Below are 16,394 nucleotides of genomic sequence, written 5' to 3'. Positions count from 1 at the left end.
AAACTTTACCAGTGCTCATAGTATCCAATTTTCCTCTCATTCCTTAGTTTATAGAAGATGCACTTCCCGGCTGGGTGTGGTGGCTAACGCCTGTGATCCAGCAGTTTGGGAGGCCAAGGCAGGCAGAGCTCATGAGGCCAGGAGTTTGAGAACAGCCTGGTCAACATGGTGAAACCTGGGGTTCTACAGAAAAAATTAGGTGAGCATGGTGGTGCACGCCTGTGATCCCAGCTACTCAGGAGGATGAGGGAGGAGAATTGCTTGAACCTGGGAGGCAGAGGTTGCAGTGAGCCGAGATGGTGCCACTTTACTCCAGCCTGGGTGACAGAGTGTGACTCCAGCTCAAAAAAAAAAAAAAAGAAACTGTACTTCCAGACATTCTTACAACTAGATAAAAGACCAAGTGGCTAGTTCTGGCTAATAAAATGCATCATTTCAAGTGGAGGCAGTGAGAAGACCCAGATAATTTTTTATCTCGTTATCTCTGCAACTATTATGAAGGAGTCCTGTTGAGATGGCCAAGTCTCAAGTGCTACAGGCTGCATGGAGGAGCGATGCCAATGAGACTTTTCTAGACCCAGAGTCTAATTTTACCAGACCAGCATTACACTGACAGAAAAGCCAGGCAATGACTCTACCACAAAAGAAAATTACCGGCCAATATACCTGATGAACATAGAAACAAAAGTCTTCTACAAATTACTAGCAAGCCAAATTAAACAGCACATGAAAAGATCACACACCATAATCAGGTGGGATTTATATCATGAATGCAAAGATGGTTCAACATATTCTAATCCATAAATGTGATACACCACATTAACAGGCTGAAGTACAAAAACCATATGGTCATCTCAATAGATGCAGAAAAATAATTTGACAAAATTCATCCTTCCATAATAAAAACTGAACAAACTAGATATGGAAAGAATGTACCTCAACATGATAAAGGCTATACATAACAAGTTCACAGCTAACGTCATACTCAATAATGAAAAGTTGAAAGTTCTTCCTCTGACATCAGAAATAAGACAAGGATGTCAATTCTCATCACTTCTATTCAGCATAGCACTGGAATTTCTAGCCAGAGTATTTTGGCAAGAGAAAGAAATAAACGGCTTTCAAATCAGAAATGAAGAAGTTCAATTGTCCCTGTCCTCAGGTGACATAAACTTATATATAGTAAACCATAAAGTCTCTTTCAAAAAAAGTTTGAACTCATAAATTCAGTAAAGTTGCAGGACAAAAAAAATCAACATAAAAAAAATCAGTTGGGTTTCTATGCATTAACAAGGGACTACCACCCCCCCTGAAGAAAATCAAGAAAACAATATCATTTGGACAGCTACAAAAAAACAAAATATTGTTGGTCCTCTATATCTGCGGGTTTCATGTGCACAGATTCAAACCCGAATCAAAAATACTTAGAAAAAAAATTTTCTGTTCTGATAATGTACAATTTTTTTTGGCGATGGAGTCTCGCTCTGTTGCCCACGCTGGAATGCAATAGCGCGATCTTGGCTCACTGCAAGGTCCACCTCCCGAGTTCATGCCATTCTTCTGTCTCAGCCTCCCAAGAAGCTGGGACTACAGGCACCTGCCACCACGCCTGGCTAATCTTTTGTATTTTTAGTAGAGACGGGGTTCCATTGTGTTAGCCAGGATGGTCTCAATCTCCTGACCTCGTGATCCGCCTGCCTCGGCCTCCCAAAGTGCTGGGATTATAGCCATGAGCCACCATGCCCAGCCGAACAGAAATATTTTGGTCATGATTTCATAGGCAATACATAATAGTAACTATTTATATACCATTTATATTATATTATGTTTTATAAGTAGAGATGATTTAAAATATGTGGAAGAATGTGCACAGGTAATATGCAAACACTATGCAATATTTTTCTTATTTTTTTGTACATGAATAAGTTATTTAATGATGATTTCTAAGATTTTGGTGCGTCCATCACCTGAGCAGTGCACACTGTACCCAGTGGGTAGTCTTTTATCCCTCACCCCTCTCCCATCCTTTTCTCTAATTCTCCAATGTCCATTGAATCATTCTTACGTCTTTGCTTAACTTAGCTCCCATTTATGAGTGAGAACATTGATGTTTGGCTTTCCACTCCTGAGTTACTTCACTTAGAATAATTGTCTCCAATTCCATCCAGGTTGCTGCCATTATTTCGTTTCTTTTTATGGCTGAGTAGTATTCCATTATATATGTATGTACCACATATTCTTTTTCCACTCGTTGACTGATGGACATTTGGGCTGGTTCCATATTTTTGCAATTGCTGAATTGTGCAGCTATAAGCATGCGCGTGCAGGTATCTTTTTCGTATACTGACTTCTATTACTCTGGGCGGATACCCAGGAGTAGGATTGCTGGATCAAATGATAGATCTACTTTTAGTTCTTTAAGGAATCTCTACACTCTTTTGCATAGTGGTTTTACTACTTTACATTTCCACTAACAGTGTAAAAGTGCTCCCTTTTCACCACATACATACCAATATCTATCACTTTTTGATTTTTGATCATGGCCATTCTTGCAGGAGTAAGGTGGTATTGCATTTTGGTTTTGATTTGCATTTCCGTAATAATTACTGATGTTGAGCATTTTTTCATATGTTTGTTGGTCATTCGTGTATCTTCTTTTGAGAATTGTCTACTCATGTCCTTAACCCAGTTTTTGATGGAATTGTATATTTTTTTCTTGCTGATTTGAGTTCCTTGAAGATTCTGAATATTAGTCTTTTGTTGGAAGTATAGATTGGGAGGATTTTCTCCCACTGTGTGGATTGTCTCTTTGCTCTACTAATTATTTCTTTTGCTGTGAAGAAGCTTTATCGTTGAATTAAGTCTCATCTATTTATCTTTGTTTTTGTTGCATTTGCTTTTGGGTTTTTTGTCATGAAGTCTTTGCCTAAGCCCATGTCTAGAATGGTTTTTCCAATGTTATCTCATAGAATTTTTATGGTTTCAGATTTCCTCCATCTTGAGTTGATTTTGTATAAGGTGAGAGACAAGGATCTGATTTCATTCTTCCACCTGTGGGTTGCCAAGTATCCCAGCACCATTTGTTGAATAGGGTGTCCTTTCCCCACTGTATTAGTCAGGGTTCTCCAGAGGGACAGAGCTAATAGAATATATGTATATATGAAAGGGAGTTTATTAAGGAGAATTGGCTCGCATGATTACAAGGTAAAGACTCACGGTAGGCCGTCTGCAAGCTGAGGAGCAAGGAAGCCAGTGGTAGATCAGGCTGAGTCCCAGAACCTCAAAAGTAGGGAAGCTGACAGTGCAGCCTTCAGTGCATGGCCAAAGGCCCAAGAGCCCCTAGTAAACCACTGTTGTAAGTCAAAGAGTGCAAAAGCTGAAGAACTTGGAGTCTGATGTTCAAGGGCAGGAAGCATCTAACACAGGAGAAAGATGAAGGCAGGAAGACTCAGCAAGTCTGCTCTTTCATCTTCCCTTGCCTGCTTTATTCTAGCCACACTGGCAGCTGATTAGATGGTACCCACCCAGATTGAGGGTAGGTCTGCATCTCCCAGTTCCAGTGATTCAAATGTTAAACTTTGGCAACACCCTCACAGACACATCCAGGAACAACACTTTGTGTTCTTCAATCCAATCAGGTTGGCACACCATATTAACCATCACACCTACTTTATGTTTTTGTTGCTTTGTCAAAGATCAGTTGGCTGTAAGTATTTGGCTTTATTTCTGGGTTCTCTATCCTGTCCCATTGATCTATATACCTATTTTTATACTGGTACCATGCTGTTTAGGTGACTGTGGCCTTATAGTATAGCTTGAAGTCAGGTAGTGTGATGCCTCCGGATTTGTTCTTTTTGCTTAATCTTGCTTTGGCTACACAGGCTCTTTTTTGGGGGATTCCGTCTGAATTTTAGGATTGTTTTGTCTAGTTTGGTGAAGAATGATGGTGGTATTTTGATGGGAATTGCATTGAATTTGTAGATTGCTTTTGGCAGTATGGTCATTTTTACAATATTGATTCTACCCATCCATAAGCATGGGATGTGTTTCCATTTGTTTGTGTCGTCTATGGTTTCTTTCAGCAGTATTTTGTATTATAGTTTTCCTTGTAGAGGTTTTTCACCTCCTTGGTTAGGTATATTCCTAAGTATTTTTTTATTTTATTTTTTGCAGTTATTATAAAAGTGGTTGAGTTCTTGATTTGATTCTCAGCTTGGTTACTGTTAGTGTATAGTAGAGCTACTGATTTGTGTACATTAGTTTTGTACCCTGAAATTTTGGTGAATTCATTGACAAGTTCTAGGAGCTTTTTGGATGAGTCTTTTGCGGCTTCTAGGTATATGATCATATGATCAACAAACAGAGTTTGGGCTTCCTCTTTACTGATTTGGATGCCCATTATTTCTCTCTCATCTGATTGTTGTGGCTAGGACTTCCAGTATGTTGAATAGAATGGTGAAAGTGGGCATCCTTGTCTTGTTCCAGTTCTCAGGGGGAATGCTTTCAACTTTTCCCATTCAGTATAGTGTTGGCTGTGGGTTTGTTATAGATAGCTTTCATTACCTTAAGGTATGTCCCCTGTATACCATTTTGCTGAGGGTTTTATCATAAAGTGATGCTGGGTTTTGTCAAATGCTTTTTCTGTGTCTATTGAGATGATCATGTGATTCTTGTTTATGTGGCATATCACATTTATTGACTTGTTAAACTATCCCTACATCCCTGTTATGAAACCCACTTGATCATGGTGGATTATCTTTTTGATATGCTGTTAGGTTTGGTTTGCTAGTATTTTGTTGAGGATATTTGCATCTGTGTTAATCAGGGATATTGGTCTGTAGTTTTCTTTTTTTTTCTTTATTATTATTATTATTTTTTCTTTCCTGGTTTTGGTAATAGGGTGATACTGGCTTCACAGAATGATTTAGGGAGAATTCCCTTTCTCTGTCTTTTGCAATAGTGTCAATAGGATTGGTACCAATTCTTCTTTGAATGTTTCATAGAATTCAGCAGTGAATCCATCTGGTCCTGACCTTTTTTTTCTTGGTAACTTAAAATTGCAGTTTTATTCTTGCTGCTTGTTATTGGTTTGTTCAGAGTTTCTATTTCTTCCTCACTTAATTTAGAAGGGTTGTATATTTCTAGGAATTTACCATTTCATTTAGGTTTTCTGGTTTATGTGCATAAAGGTGTTCAAGGTAGCCTTGAATGATCTTTTGTATTTCTATTATATCAGTTGTAATATCTCCCATTTTGTTTTGAATTGAGCTCATTTGGATCTTTTCTCTTTTTTTCCTGGTGAATCTCACTAATGGTCTATCAATTTTATTTATCTTTTCAAATAACCAGCTGTTTGTTTCACTTATCTTTTGTATCTTTTGTATTTATTTTTGATTCAATTTAATTTAGTTCTGTTCTGATTTGGTTATTTATTTTCTTCTGCTCGGTGTGGGCATGGTGTCTTCCTGTTTCTCTAGTTCCTTCATGTGTGACCTTAGATTGTCTATTTGTGCTCTTTCAGACTTTTTGATGCAGGCATTTAATGTTATGAGCTTTCCTTTTAGCACTGCATTTGCTGTATCCCAGAAGTTTTGATAGGTTGTGTCACTATTATCATTCAGTTCAAATAATTTTTTAATTTCCGTCTTGATTTTGATGCAGGATTTTAATTTCCATCTTGATTTTGATGCAGACTTTTTCTCGGACACTTCGCCAATTGGGGACCTCCTTGGCTAGTGAAGCCCCCAGCCTGAGACTTGATTGAGACTTGTTTTGTTATCTAGCATATGGTCTATCTTGGAGAATATTCCATGTGCTGATGAGTAGAATATATATTCTGTAGTTGTTGGGTCAAATATTGTGTAAATATCCTTTAAGTCCATTTGTTCTAGGGCATAGTTTAAGTCGATTGTTTCTTCATTGACTTTCTGCTTAATGACCTGTCTAGTGCTGTCAGTTGAGTATTGAAGTCCTGCACTAATATTGTGTTGCCACGTATTTCATTTCTTAGGTGTGGTTCCCAGGCCGATGGAGTTATGTTCCTAAGGGGATTATGTCTGCCCCTGCTGCATTGCACAGGTCACCAGGGAAGTGGGGGAGAGCTGGCAGCCACAGGCCTCACCCAGTTCCCACAGAGCCCACAGCCCCAAAGACTAGTCTCACTCCCACTGTGCTCCTCTAACAGCACTGTGTTTGTTTCCAGGTAGCCAGTGAGCAGGGCTGATAACTTGCCCCAGGCTACTTGCCTCCCAGGTGAGAAAGCAAGCTGATTCACAGTTTCTTGGCCCTCCTGTGGAATCTGCAGCAGAAATTTGATTCCTTCGAAGGGTCTGTGGATTCTCAACTAGGCAATTTTGTACCAGGGTGATACGGTTTGGCTGTGTTCCCACCCAAATCTCACTTTGAATTGTAATAATTCCCATGTTCAAGGGTGGGGCCAAGTGGAGATAATGGAATCAGGGGGTTGGTTTCCCCCATACTGTTCTTGTGGGAGTGGGTAAGTCTCATGAGATCTGATAGTTTTATGAAGGTAAATGACCCTAAACAAGCTCTTTTGCCTGCCGCTGTGTAAGATGTGACTTTGCGCCTCATTCACCTTCCACCATGATTGTGAGACTTCCCCAGCCATGTGGAACTGTGAGTCAATTAAACTTCTTTCCTTTGTAAATTTCCCAGTCTCAGGTAAGTTTTTCAGCAGACTGAGAACAGACTAATACACAGGGACTTGAGCATCTACAGATTTGTGTATTAATGGGAAGTCTTAGTTAAGATTAGGTTTAGGGTTAGAGTTAAAGCTAAAGAAACCAATCACCTATGTATACCAAGGGATGACTGTCCTTAGGAATTAATTTAACCAAAGAAGTGAAAGACCTTCACACTGAAAACTATAAGATATTGATGAAAGAAACTGAAGAAGACACAAATAAATGGAAAATATGTCATTATCATGAACTCGCATAACTAATCCTGTTAAAATGTCCATTACTACCCAAAGACATTGACAGATTTAATGCAAGCCCTATTAAAATCCCAATGGTATTTTTCACAGAAATAGAAAAAAATCTTAAAATTAGTATGGAACCACAACAGACCCCACACACTCAAAGAAATCTTGAGCAAAAAGAATAAAGCTGGAAGCATCACACCACCTGCTTCCAAATATATTACAAAGCTATAGTAATCAAAACAGCATGGTACTGGCATGAAAACAGAAACATAGATCAATGGGACAAAACAGAGAGCCCAGCAATAAATTCACAAATGTATAGTCTATTAATTAAAAATGTTAAGATCACACAATGGAGAAAGGACAGTCTGTTTAATAAATGGCATTGGGAAAACTGGTTATCCATCTGTGGAAAAATTAAATTAGGCCTTTATCCTTCACCATGTGCAGAAATCAACAGAAAATAGATTAAAGAATTAAGTGTAAGACCTTAAACTATACAACTTCTAGAGGAAAACAGAAAATATCCATGGTAGTGGCCTGGGCAATGATTTTTTAGATATCACCTCAAAAGCAGAAGCAACAAAAGCAAAAATAGATAAATGAGATTATGTCAAACTAAAAAGTTTCCGAACAACAAAATAAATGATAAACAGAATAAAGAAACAATAAATGGCATGAAAAAAAATGCGAACCATATAGCTGATGAGTTAGTATCCAAAATATATAAGGAACTCAAGCAACTCAATTGTAAGAAAACAATTAACTCGATTACAAAATGAACAAAGAACCATAACAGATTTTTCAAAAGAAGATATACAAATTGCCAACAGATATATAAAAAAAAAATTAATCATCACCAGTCATCAGAGAAATGCAAATCAAAACCACAATAAGATATCACTTCATACTTGTTGGAAGGCCTATTAAAAAGACAAAAGATAAGTATTGGTGAGGCTGTGTTGAAAAGGGCATCCTTGCATTCCCATTGTTGGCGGGAATGTAAATTAGTACAGCCATCATGAGAAAGAGTATGGAGGCTCCTCAAAAAAATTAAAAATATTACTGCCATATGACCCAGCAATCCCACTGCTGGGTACATATCCAAAAGAAATGTAATCAATATGTCAAAGAGATACCTGCACTCCCATGTTCGTTGCAGCATTATTCACAATAACCAAAATATGGAATCAACCTAAATACCCATCAATGGATGAATGAATAAAGAAAATGCAGTAGTACATACATAGTGGAATACTATTCAGCCTCAAAAATGAAGGCAACCCTGTCATTTGTGACAATACAGATGGACTTGAGGATATTATGTTAAGTAAAATAAGTCAGACACAGAGAGACAAATATCACATGATCTCATATACAAGTGGAACCTAAAAAAGTGGAATTCATAAAAGCAGCGAGTAGAGTGGTAGTTACCAGAGGGTGACAGAGGGCGGAGGTTGAGGGAAATGTTCATCAAAGATAAAAAAAAAAAATGTAGGAGGAATATGTAGTTCCAGAGATCTATGCACAACATGGTAACTACAGTTTATAAAAGTGTATTTCATTCTTGAAAAGAGCTAAGAGAGTAGATCTGTGTTCTCATCACAAAAAAAAGTATAAGTATATGAAGTAACACATATGTCAATTAGCTCAATTTAGCCATTCCACAATGTATACGTATTTCAAAATACCATGTTGTACATGATAAGTATATACAATTTTTATTTCTCAATAAAAAATAAATGATATTTCCGGTCGTATTCTCAGCAAACTAACACAGGAACAGGTAATGAAACACCACATGTTCTCACTCATAAGTGAGAGTTGAACAAGAGCACACGGACACAGGGAAGGGAACATCACACACTGGGGCCTGTTGGGGGGTCGGGGGCAAGGGGAAGTAAGAGCATTAGGACAAATATCTAATGCATGCAGGACTTAAAACCTAGATGGTGGGTTGATAGGTGCAGCAAATCACCATGGCACATGTATACCTATGCAACAAACCTGCCTGTTCTGCACATGCACCCCAGAACTTAAAGTAAAATTTAAAAAAAGAAAAAAATAATAATGAAATATTTTTATGGATGATTTTGTCTTTTTCTCAGTGAGGTAATGTGCTAATGATAGTTAATTTGTGCTCCCACATGCAAGTCTGGCTCAATGTATTAAACATGCAAAGGGGTAGCTCAGGAGAAGTTCTACATTTAGATGTTTAGAATATAGAGTGTTTCAAGTCATGACAATGAATGTAAATTTCTTTTTCTATAAGTGGTATAAAGACATTGAACAAGATTAATAACTAGAGTGACATATGATATACATTTTACACATATTCTGGGCTAAGAAAAGGATAATGTTGCCTAGATCAGGATCCCTAATCCCCAGACCATAGACCAATACCAGTGAGCATTACCACGTGAGCTCCACTTCCTGTCAGATCAGCTGCAGGATTAGCTTCTCATAGGAGACTGAACCCTATTGTGAACGGTGCAAGCAAGGGATCTAGGTTGTGTACTCCTCCTGAGCATCCGACTCATGCCTTATCTGAGGTGGAATGGTTTCATCCCAAAACCATAATCCCCCTACCCGTCAATCCTCAATGTCCATGGAAACTAGGGAACCGATCACTAGTGCCAAACAGGTTGGAAACTGCTGGTTTAGACTATAATGGTAGTAGTGTAGATGATAAGGTCAGATGGATTACACATATATTTTGTAGTTAGAGGTGGTGAGACTTGCTGATCATGTAGGGAAATGCACTGGAAATTTATTTTTCTTGAAGGAAATATAATTTTTGAGAAAGTCAAGAGACTATACAAACTTTTCTGTATTTGCAAAGCTAGAAATTTGCAAAGGTCTTGGGATTTATCCCTTGTAAATGTCAAGGGTTTTATGATATCTGCTTATTGTAGAAAACCTGAAAAATACAGATGTACCCAAATGTCACTTAGAAGTAGGTATGCCTTGCATCTACACCACAATTACATTTTTAAGTACGTCCAATATTATCTCCTACAATGTTTTCCCCAGCATAAGCATGAACATAGACCTGAGTACCATCCCCACCATTTTCTCTGAGAATATACAAAAGGGATGCTTTCTATAACTCTCTAAAGTTTTCCATAGTTTTTCGTCTTTCTTATTTTTCCCTCCATTTTCTAAATTAATCTCCCCCTGATACACACACACACACACACACACACACACACACACACACACACACACACACACACTGCTTTACAGCATTTCAGGGCTGCTGCCTCTATAAATTTTATCAAGTGAACACTACCATCCATGATGGGATATTTTTAAGTGATAATTTTACATTTTTATAGGAAAAAAATTTATTTTTTCACCTTTTGCCACTTATATCTCATCCCAGTTGTCTCAAGAAGACAATTCAGTCATAATTGGGTCCACATCTTGCACATCATTTTATCTAAGTTCTATAGATCATTACATTTTTTTCTTCATTTATGTTTTTACTCCACTAACCGAGATCATCATCTCTTTCTGGCACTACTGAAATGGCCTCCACAACAGATGTCCCTCCATGTAATCTAGTTGACAACCAAATAGTGCTCTACAACACAGCCAGAACAAACACCCTGAACTGCTAACCTGATCGCCTCTACCCCTTAACTAGCTTCATTGAAATTTTGAAATCTTTCAATACTGTCTCACTGCCCTGGAGCGGGAACCCAAGTTTCTCTATTTGCTTTTAGATATTTTTAGGACTTGCCAATGACTTTTTCTACAGCCTCATCTTTTCACTCCATACCTGTAAAACATGTACCCCATAGACTAAACATTATTAAAACCATTCACTTCCTCAGTATGGCAAGGGTCTTTCTTTTCAGAGCCTTCACATGTCTTAATCTTTCTTTCTAAAGGAATATTTCTTACACATCTTTAGGACTTCAGTGTTAATATCTCTTGCTCTATAAAACTTTTCAAAGTAATACTTCGTATTACTCTGTTATACCATTTATGACATCTACATTGTTATTGGTTGTTTAATCATTTATAGACTCCACTATACTCCACAAGGACTGGGCATCTCTCTTGCCAAGAACCTCACGGGCACAGGAAAAGTATTTATTGACTTGTTATTGTGTTGGTAGTCTTTTGTGTCAACATTTCTCCCTCGTCATCTGAATTCAAGCCACCAAGTAACTATGTGCATTTTATGGAGAAGGCAAAAGTATCTATCCTAGAAACTGGTGGGGTTTCTGTTCCCTCACCAAATTTCTCTGCCACATTGGAAAATGTACTGAGAAAAACAATTAAAAAAGAGAAAAACACCCAATATTTACTTGCTGCGTTTCCTCCAGTATCCTATTTTTATCAGATAAATAGGTAGAAAGTATAGTCAGTTCCAGAGATCGAGATGATACAGAGATAGATAAATAGAAAACAATAGTTATGTTTGAAAGCATACTGCATATGATAATGTGTATAGTTTTTTGTTGTTTTTGTTTTTGTTTCATTTTCTCTGTGTGTGTTTTTTTAACATTATCCAGTAAACTTTTCCCATTTAATTGAAAACTGTTTCTAATGGCCACATGATATTCAAATATAAAATGTACATTATTTAGCTTCTTTTTTCTTTTTTTTTTTTCTTTCTTAAGATGGAGTTTTGCTCTTGTTGCCCAGGCTGCAGTGAAATGGCACAACCTTGACTCACTGCAGCCTCCACAGTGGTCAAGGTCCTGGGTTCAAGCGATTCTCCTGCCTTAGCCTCCCGAGCAGCTGGGATTATAGGCATGCGCCACCATGACCGGCTAATTTTGTATTTTTTTTTTAGTAGAGATGGGGTTTCTCCATGTTGTTCAGGCTGGTCTCGAACTCCCAACCTCAGGTGATCAGCCCGCCTCGGCCTCCCAAGTTTTAGCTTTCATATTCAGTAACATATATTATTTCCATTTTTTTTGTTATAAATAATCCAAAAGCAATAATTTCTGTCAAAATAGTTTCCTAGATCTGGATGTAATATTAATATTTCACACTCCTATGATCCTTCGCACTGGTGCCTGGTCTTCTAATGGGAACTTAAGAATAGTTGGGTGCACTTCTATTGAGACTCATTTACATAGGCTAACCTTCCTCTATGCTAGTTCTTAGTGACCCTCTCCAGTTTGGTATAGCAGCATGCAAGCTATCGAGTCCGAAGACATCAACTCATTGGAATTGTGTGAGCTTGAAAATTCACTTAGTTTCCTCAGTTTAATGATAATAATTACCTTACTACTCTCCTACTGCTGCACAGGTTTCTGTTTCATGTTTTAAAATCTTCCTGTGTGTTTTATAACCATGAAGGAATAAAATATAAGTAACTGCATCTTAACTAATATTATGTGTATTTATAGAAATTGTTAATACATTTTGTTTTACTTGAAATGATTTTATGCCTTTTGTATCACCTGGATTAATTTCAGATGCTTGATTCATACAGTGTATTTGGATCATGTCCAGAGTCTCAAGGTTGGCAAATAGATTCTTTCCAATTTCACTCCAAATGACAGCTACAATCTCCCTGTGTGTGTGTGTGTGTGTGTATGTGTGCGTGTGCGTGCGCGCACTGTTCCAGATGTACTTACCTTCCCAAGTTTTACAAAATTTCAAGGTCCTTTCAGCACATGATGTCTTTCCATAAGCTTGTTTGTCTACTTGGAATGCCATCTACCATTTCCCCCTCTCCACTGGCAAATTGACACACATCAAAGATTGACAGATATTGGCAGATCATCTTCCAGATAAGTTTTAAAAGGCTGTGTGTGTGTGTGTGTGTGTGTATGAAATGTATCATAATATTTGAATATATGTAATTTTTCATAGTATATGTGTATGAATGAGCATGCATACACATGTAGTCTATCAGTGTGTGCATGTATAAGAGACAATCTGTAGGGGAATATATATATTGAGGATAAAAAGAAAATGCACTTTTTTCCAGTTTCTTTATGACAAAGCTTTCAGTCTGTGAATTTCTAGTTAATGGTAAATTGAGGACAGGATTGTGCTTCTCCTTAGACTTTTACTCAGAAGGCAAATGGATGATAGGTTCCTGAAAGCCACTACATCTGCACTGCCCATTGCTGTGTGAAGCTGTCAGCTTCCTATCAGGAGATGACCTCACACAGCAAGGTGCAGATGCTTCACTGTATTAGTTATAACAGTACATTGGAGAGGGAGAACAGACATGCATTATTGTAAGGAAAATTAACAACCAGTGTCTGGGAGAGAAAGAATTGAAAATGACAGGCCAGTTTTAAGAGACCTTTTGTTTGGGCATACATTATTCACCTAGAAATGGACACAATTACTGAAAATTAGAAACGAAACTGGGCTTTATACAATGAAATTAGATAATTTCCTGGCCAAAACAAGTGGGCTCACGTTGAAAGGAAAGCCATTAAAATATACCTAAGCAGTAAGTTAATGGGGGAGAAATTCAATTTGAAAATGAGAGAACATTTTCAGATAGAAAGGGCAGGCAGCGGAACAGTGTGCTTAATGAGGTACAGTAGATATATTCAAGTTTAATCTAGATAATTTTAGATAATTATAGAAAATGCTTAAGATATTTTTTCTGCTTTTTTCTGATGCCAAGTATTTGACTGGAAAAGAAAGAAAAAACATCCTATTGTCTGTTGTTTTGTATAACGTCTATTTTTAAAAACTGAAAAGTTTAAAGAGTTTTTCTGTAGGTTACTATATGTCAATCCATAAAAGGACTCTGCATTGTTGTCAAATACAGTAGTCCCCCTTGTCCATGGTTTTGTTTTCTGCTGAGGTCAACTGCAGACTGAATACATTAAATGGAAAATCCCAGAAATAAACAATCAAGTAGTTTTGAATCACATGCTATCCTGAATAGTGTGTTGAAATCTCTCACAGTGCTGCTCCATCCTTCCTAGGATGCGAATCCTCTTTCATCCAGCACCTCCAAGCTGTCTATGTGCCTTGCCTGTTTGTCAGTAGCTATTGTGGTGATCAGATTCAGTGTCATGGTACTGCAGTGCTTGTGTTCAAGTAACCCTTGTTTTACTTAATAATTGCCCCAAAGCACAAGAGTTCCATCTCTAATAATAAATTAAACCTCATCATAGGTATGTATGTAGAGGACTAATCTTAGTATATATAGGGTTCAGTACTATCCATGGTTTTATTCACTGGGTGTCTTGGAACATGTCCCCGAAGAATAAAGGGGAACTACTATAATGCTTGACAAAGAACATCCAGGATTTTTACTGCTCCTAATTTCTCCACTTCTATATAAAGAATCTCACATTGGTTATTACCCCTTCTTTCTCTTCACCCGTAAGTTATAAGTCTGTGCTAGGAAATCACGCGCTGGGAAATGGCCACTATCTGACAGTCAAAGGTGGCTTCAAGGCTGATGATGAGATTTTCCAAATCTCATCTCGCTCCAAATGTATATATGCGTCTCTTTGAATTAGGATGACTGACTAGCCATAGGTAGTATGTGCCTCCTCTACAGAGAGGATCCAGGAAAGTAAGTAGATACTCAAATTTTGAATAGATTGTCTAGGAGAGAATGCTAAAAATCACCAGAGAAGAGACAGAAACACCAGAAGTAAGGAGAAGGTTCAAGGCAGCTCTCCCCACAGGGAACTTACTGAGAGCCAGGAGAGGCTTCTGGACACAGGGATACAGTAAGAGAGAAACCTCTAGGTCTTGGAATTTATGATCTTGGCTATAGGAGAAACCCTGGACCTACTAGAGCCTTGGACCGACACATACAGTTGCCTAAATATTGCACAGAGACGTTGCTCCAGAAAGGGAACTCACACAAAATCGTGTAGGTATTCAAGTCTGGAGCAGCCTCAGGCAGGCATCATTTTGAGAGCCTAGATACCGGAGACCTACAGACACGACTGCTGCTGCTACACGGCTCAAAAGAGGGAGAGAGGAGACTGGAAAACCCATGCCCCACTGGCAGGGTCCCTACCACCCTGCTGTATGCTGCTGTTGAGACTGAGATGTCAGCGGACTACACTCTCCATGGCTTCTTCCCCACACTGCTTACCTGGGAGATACCCTGCCCTCGATAGTCCCAGGCCCAAGTCACCACTTTGGGAGTTTAATGCTAGGCTGTGCCCTACCCTAAGACTGAGTTCAGCCTGACTTGGTTGCAGCTGCCTTCTGGCCAAGGACGAAGAGAGAACCAAACTCTCTTACACATCTAGGACAATACCCACGGCCCTGCAATGGGCTGCTGTGAGACTGAGATGTGAGTTGACCACACCCCCCACAGCTTTCTCCCCACACTGCTTGTGTGGGAGGGGTTCCACTCTCCCCAGTTTCTGATCCAAGGAGCCATTTTGAGAGAGTGGGGCTTGGCTGCGTCTTGTCCTCAGGCTGAGTTCATGTCCACCTGGCTAAGGAAGAACAATAAAACCAGGCTCTCCTGTACATACCTAGAACAATTACCCACCACCATGCTATAAGCTGCTGTGAGGCTGAGACTTGAGCAGACCACACTCCCTACAGCTTCTTCCCTATACTGATGGCCTGAGGGATGGCTCACCCTCTCTGGTCACAAGCTCACATCTGGCACCATTTTGAGTATTTAATGCTTGGCTGTGCCCCCACACTTGGGCTGAGTTTGAGGTGACATGGCTGCACCCCTCACATAGCTGGAGGAAGAACAGCAGAGACCAAGCTCTCCTAAGCACACTTAGGCTAAATGTACTTCCCTGCTATAGGCGGTTGTGGGAATGGAGATCAGCCTGGCCAAGTCATCACAGCTATCAGGAGCACTACCATGTACTGCTTTGGTCCTAGTGGGTTGCTCTGCTACTGCTACTGCCATCACCTGCACCTCACCAGCTGACCAGAGGCCTGAAAACTCTCCCATAAAAGCAGTATGGCCCACCGCTCCCACTACTAGCTTCTAAGGAAGCCACCTGGAAGCACCAGAGTCAGCCCTCCAGGAACCACTAACACTGAAACCAGTATAAGCTTCTCTGGGGACAGACACCAGGTACATTTACCCCACTGCTGTCACCACTGGGGCCCAAAGACTGGCTCGAGTGGTGTCCCAGTCCCCAACAAAACTTAACCACAACTTCAAGTAATAACTGTGCCCTATGCCACCAAGGAAATCATACATACTGTTGACCCTGTGTGCTGCCAAAGAAGTCATATAAAGATCACACTACCATGAGTACCCAAAATCAAAGCCAAATTATCCTACTGAACCAATAAGACATATACATCCTCAGGAAAAAATTCTCCCCTACAAAAGCAAGTTCAAAAAATTGGAACAAGTCACTGCTACACCAGATGCACATATATCAAAAGAAAGGCACAGGAAATATGAAAAAGCAGGGAAATGTGACACCACCAAAGGACCACAGTTGTCCAGCAACAGATTCTAATCAAAAAGAATTCCTTAAAATGCCAGACAAATAATTCA

The sequence above is a fragment of the Macaca nemestrina genome, chromosome 13 (assembly GCF_043159975.1).
Source record: "Macaca nemestrina isolate mMacNem1 chromosome 13, mMacNem.hap1, whole genome shotgun sequence".
In the NCBI taxonomy this organism is placed as follows: Eukaryota; Metazoa; Chordata; class Mammalia; order Primates; family Cercopithecidae; genus Macaca; species Macaca nemestrina.
The sequence above is the reverse complement of the archived record's forward strand: the minus strand, read 5'-3'. Positions refer to the sequence as shown.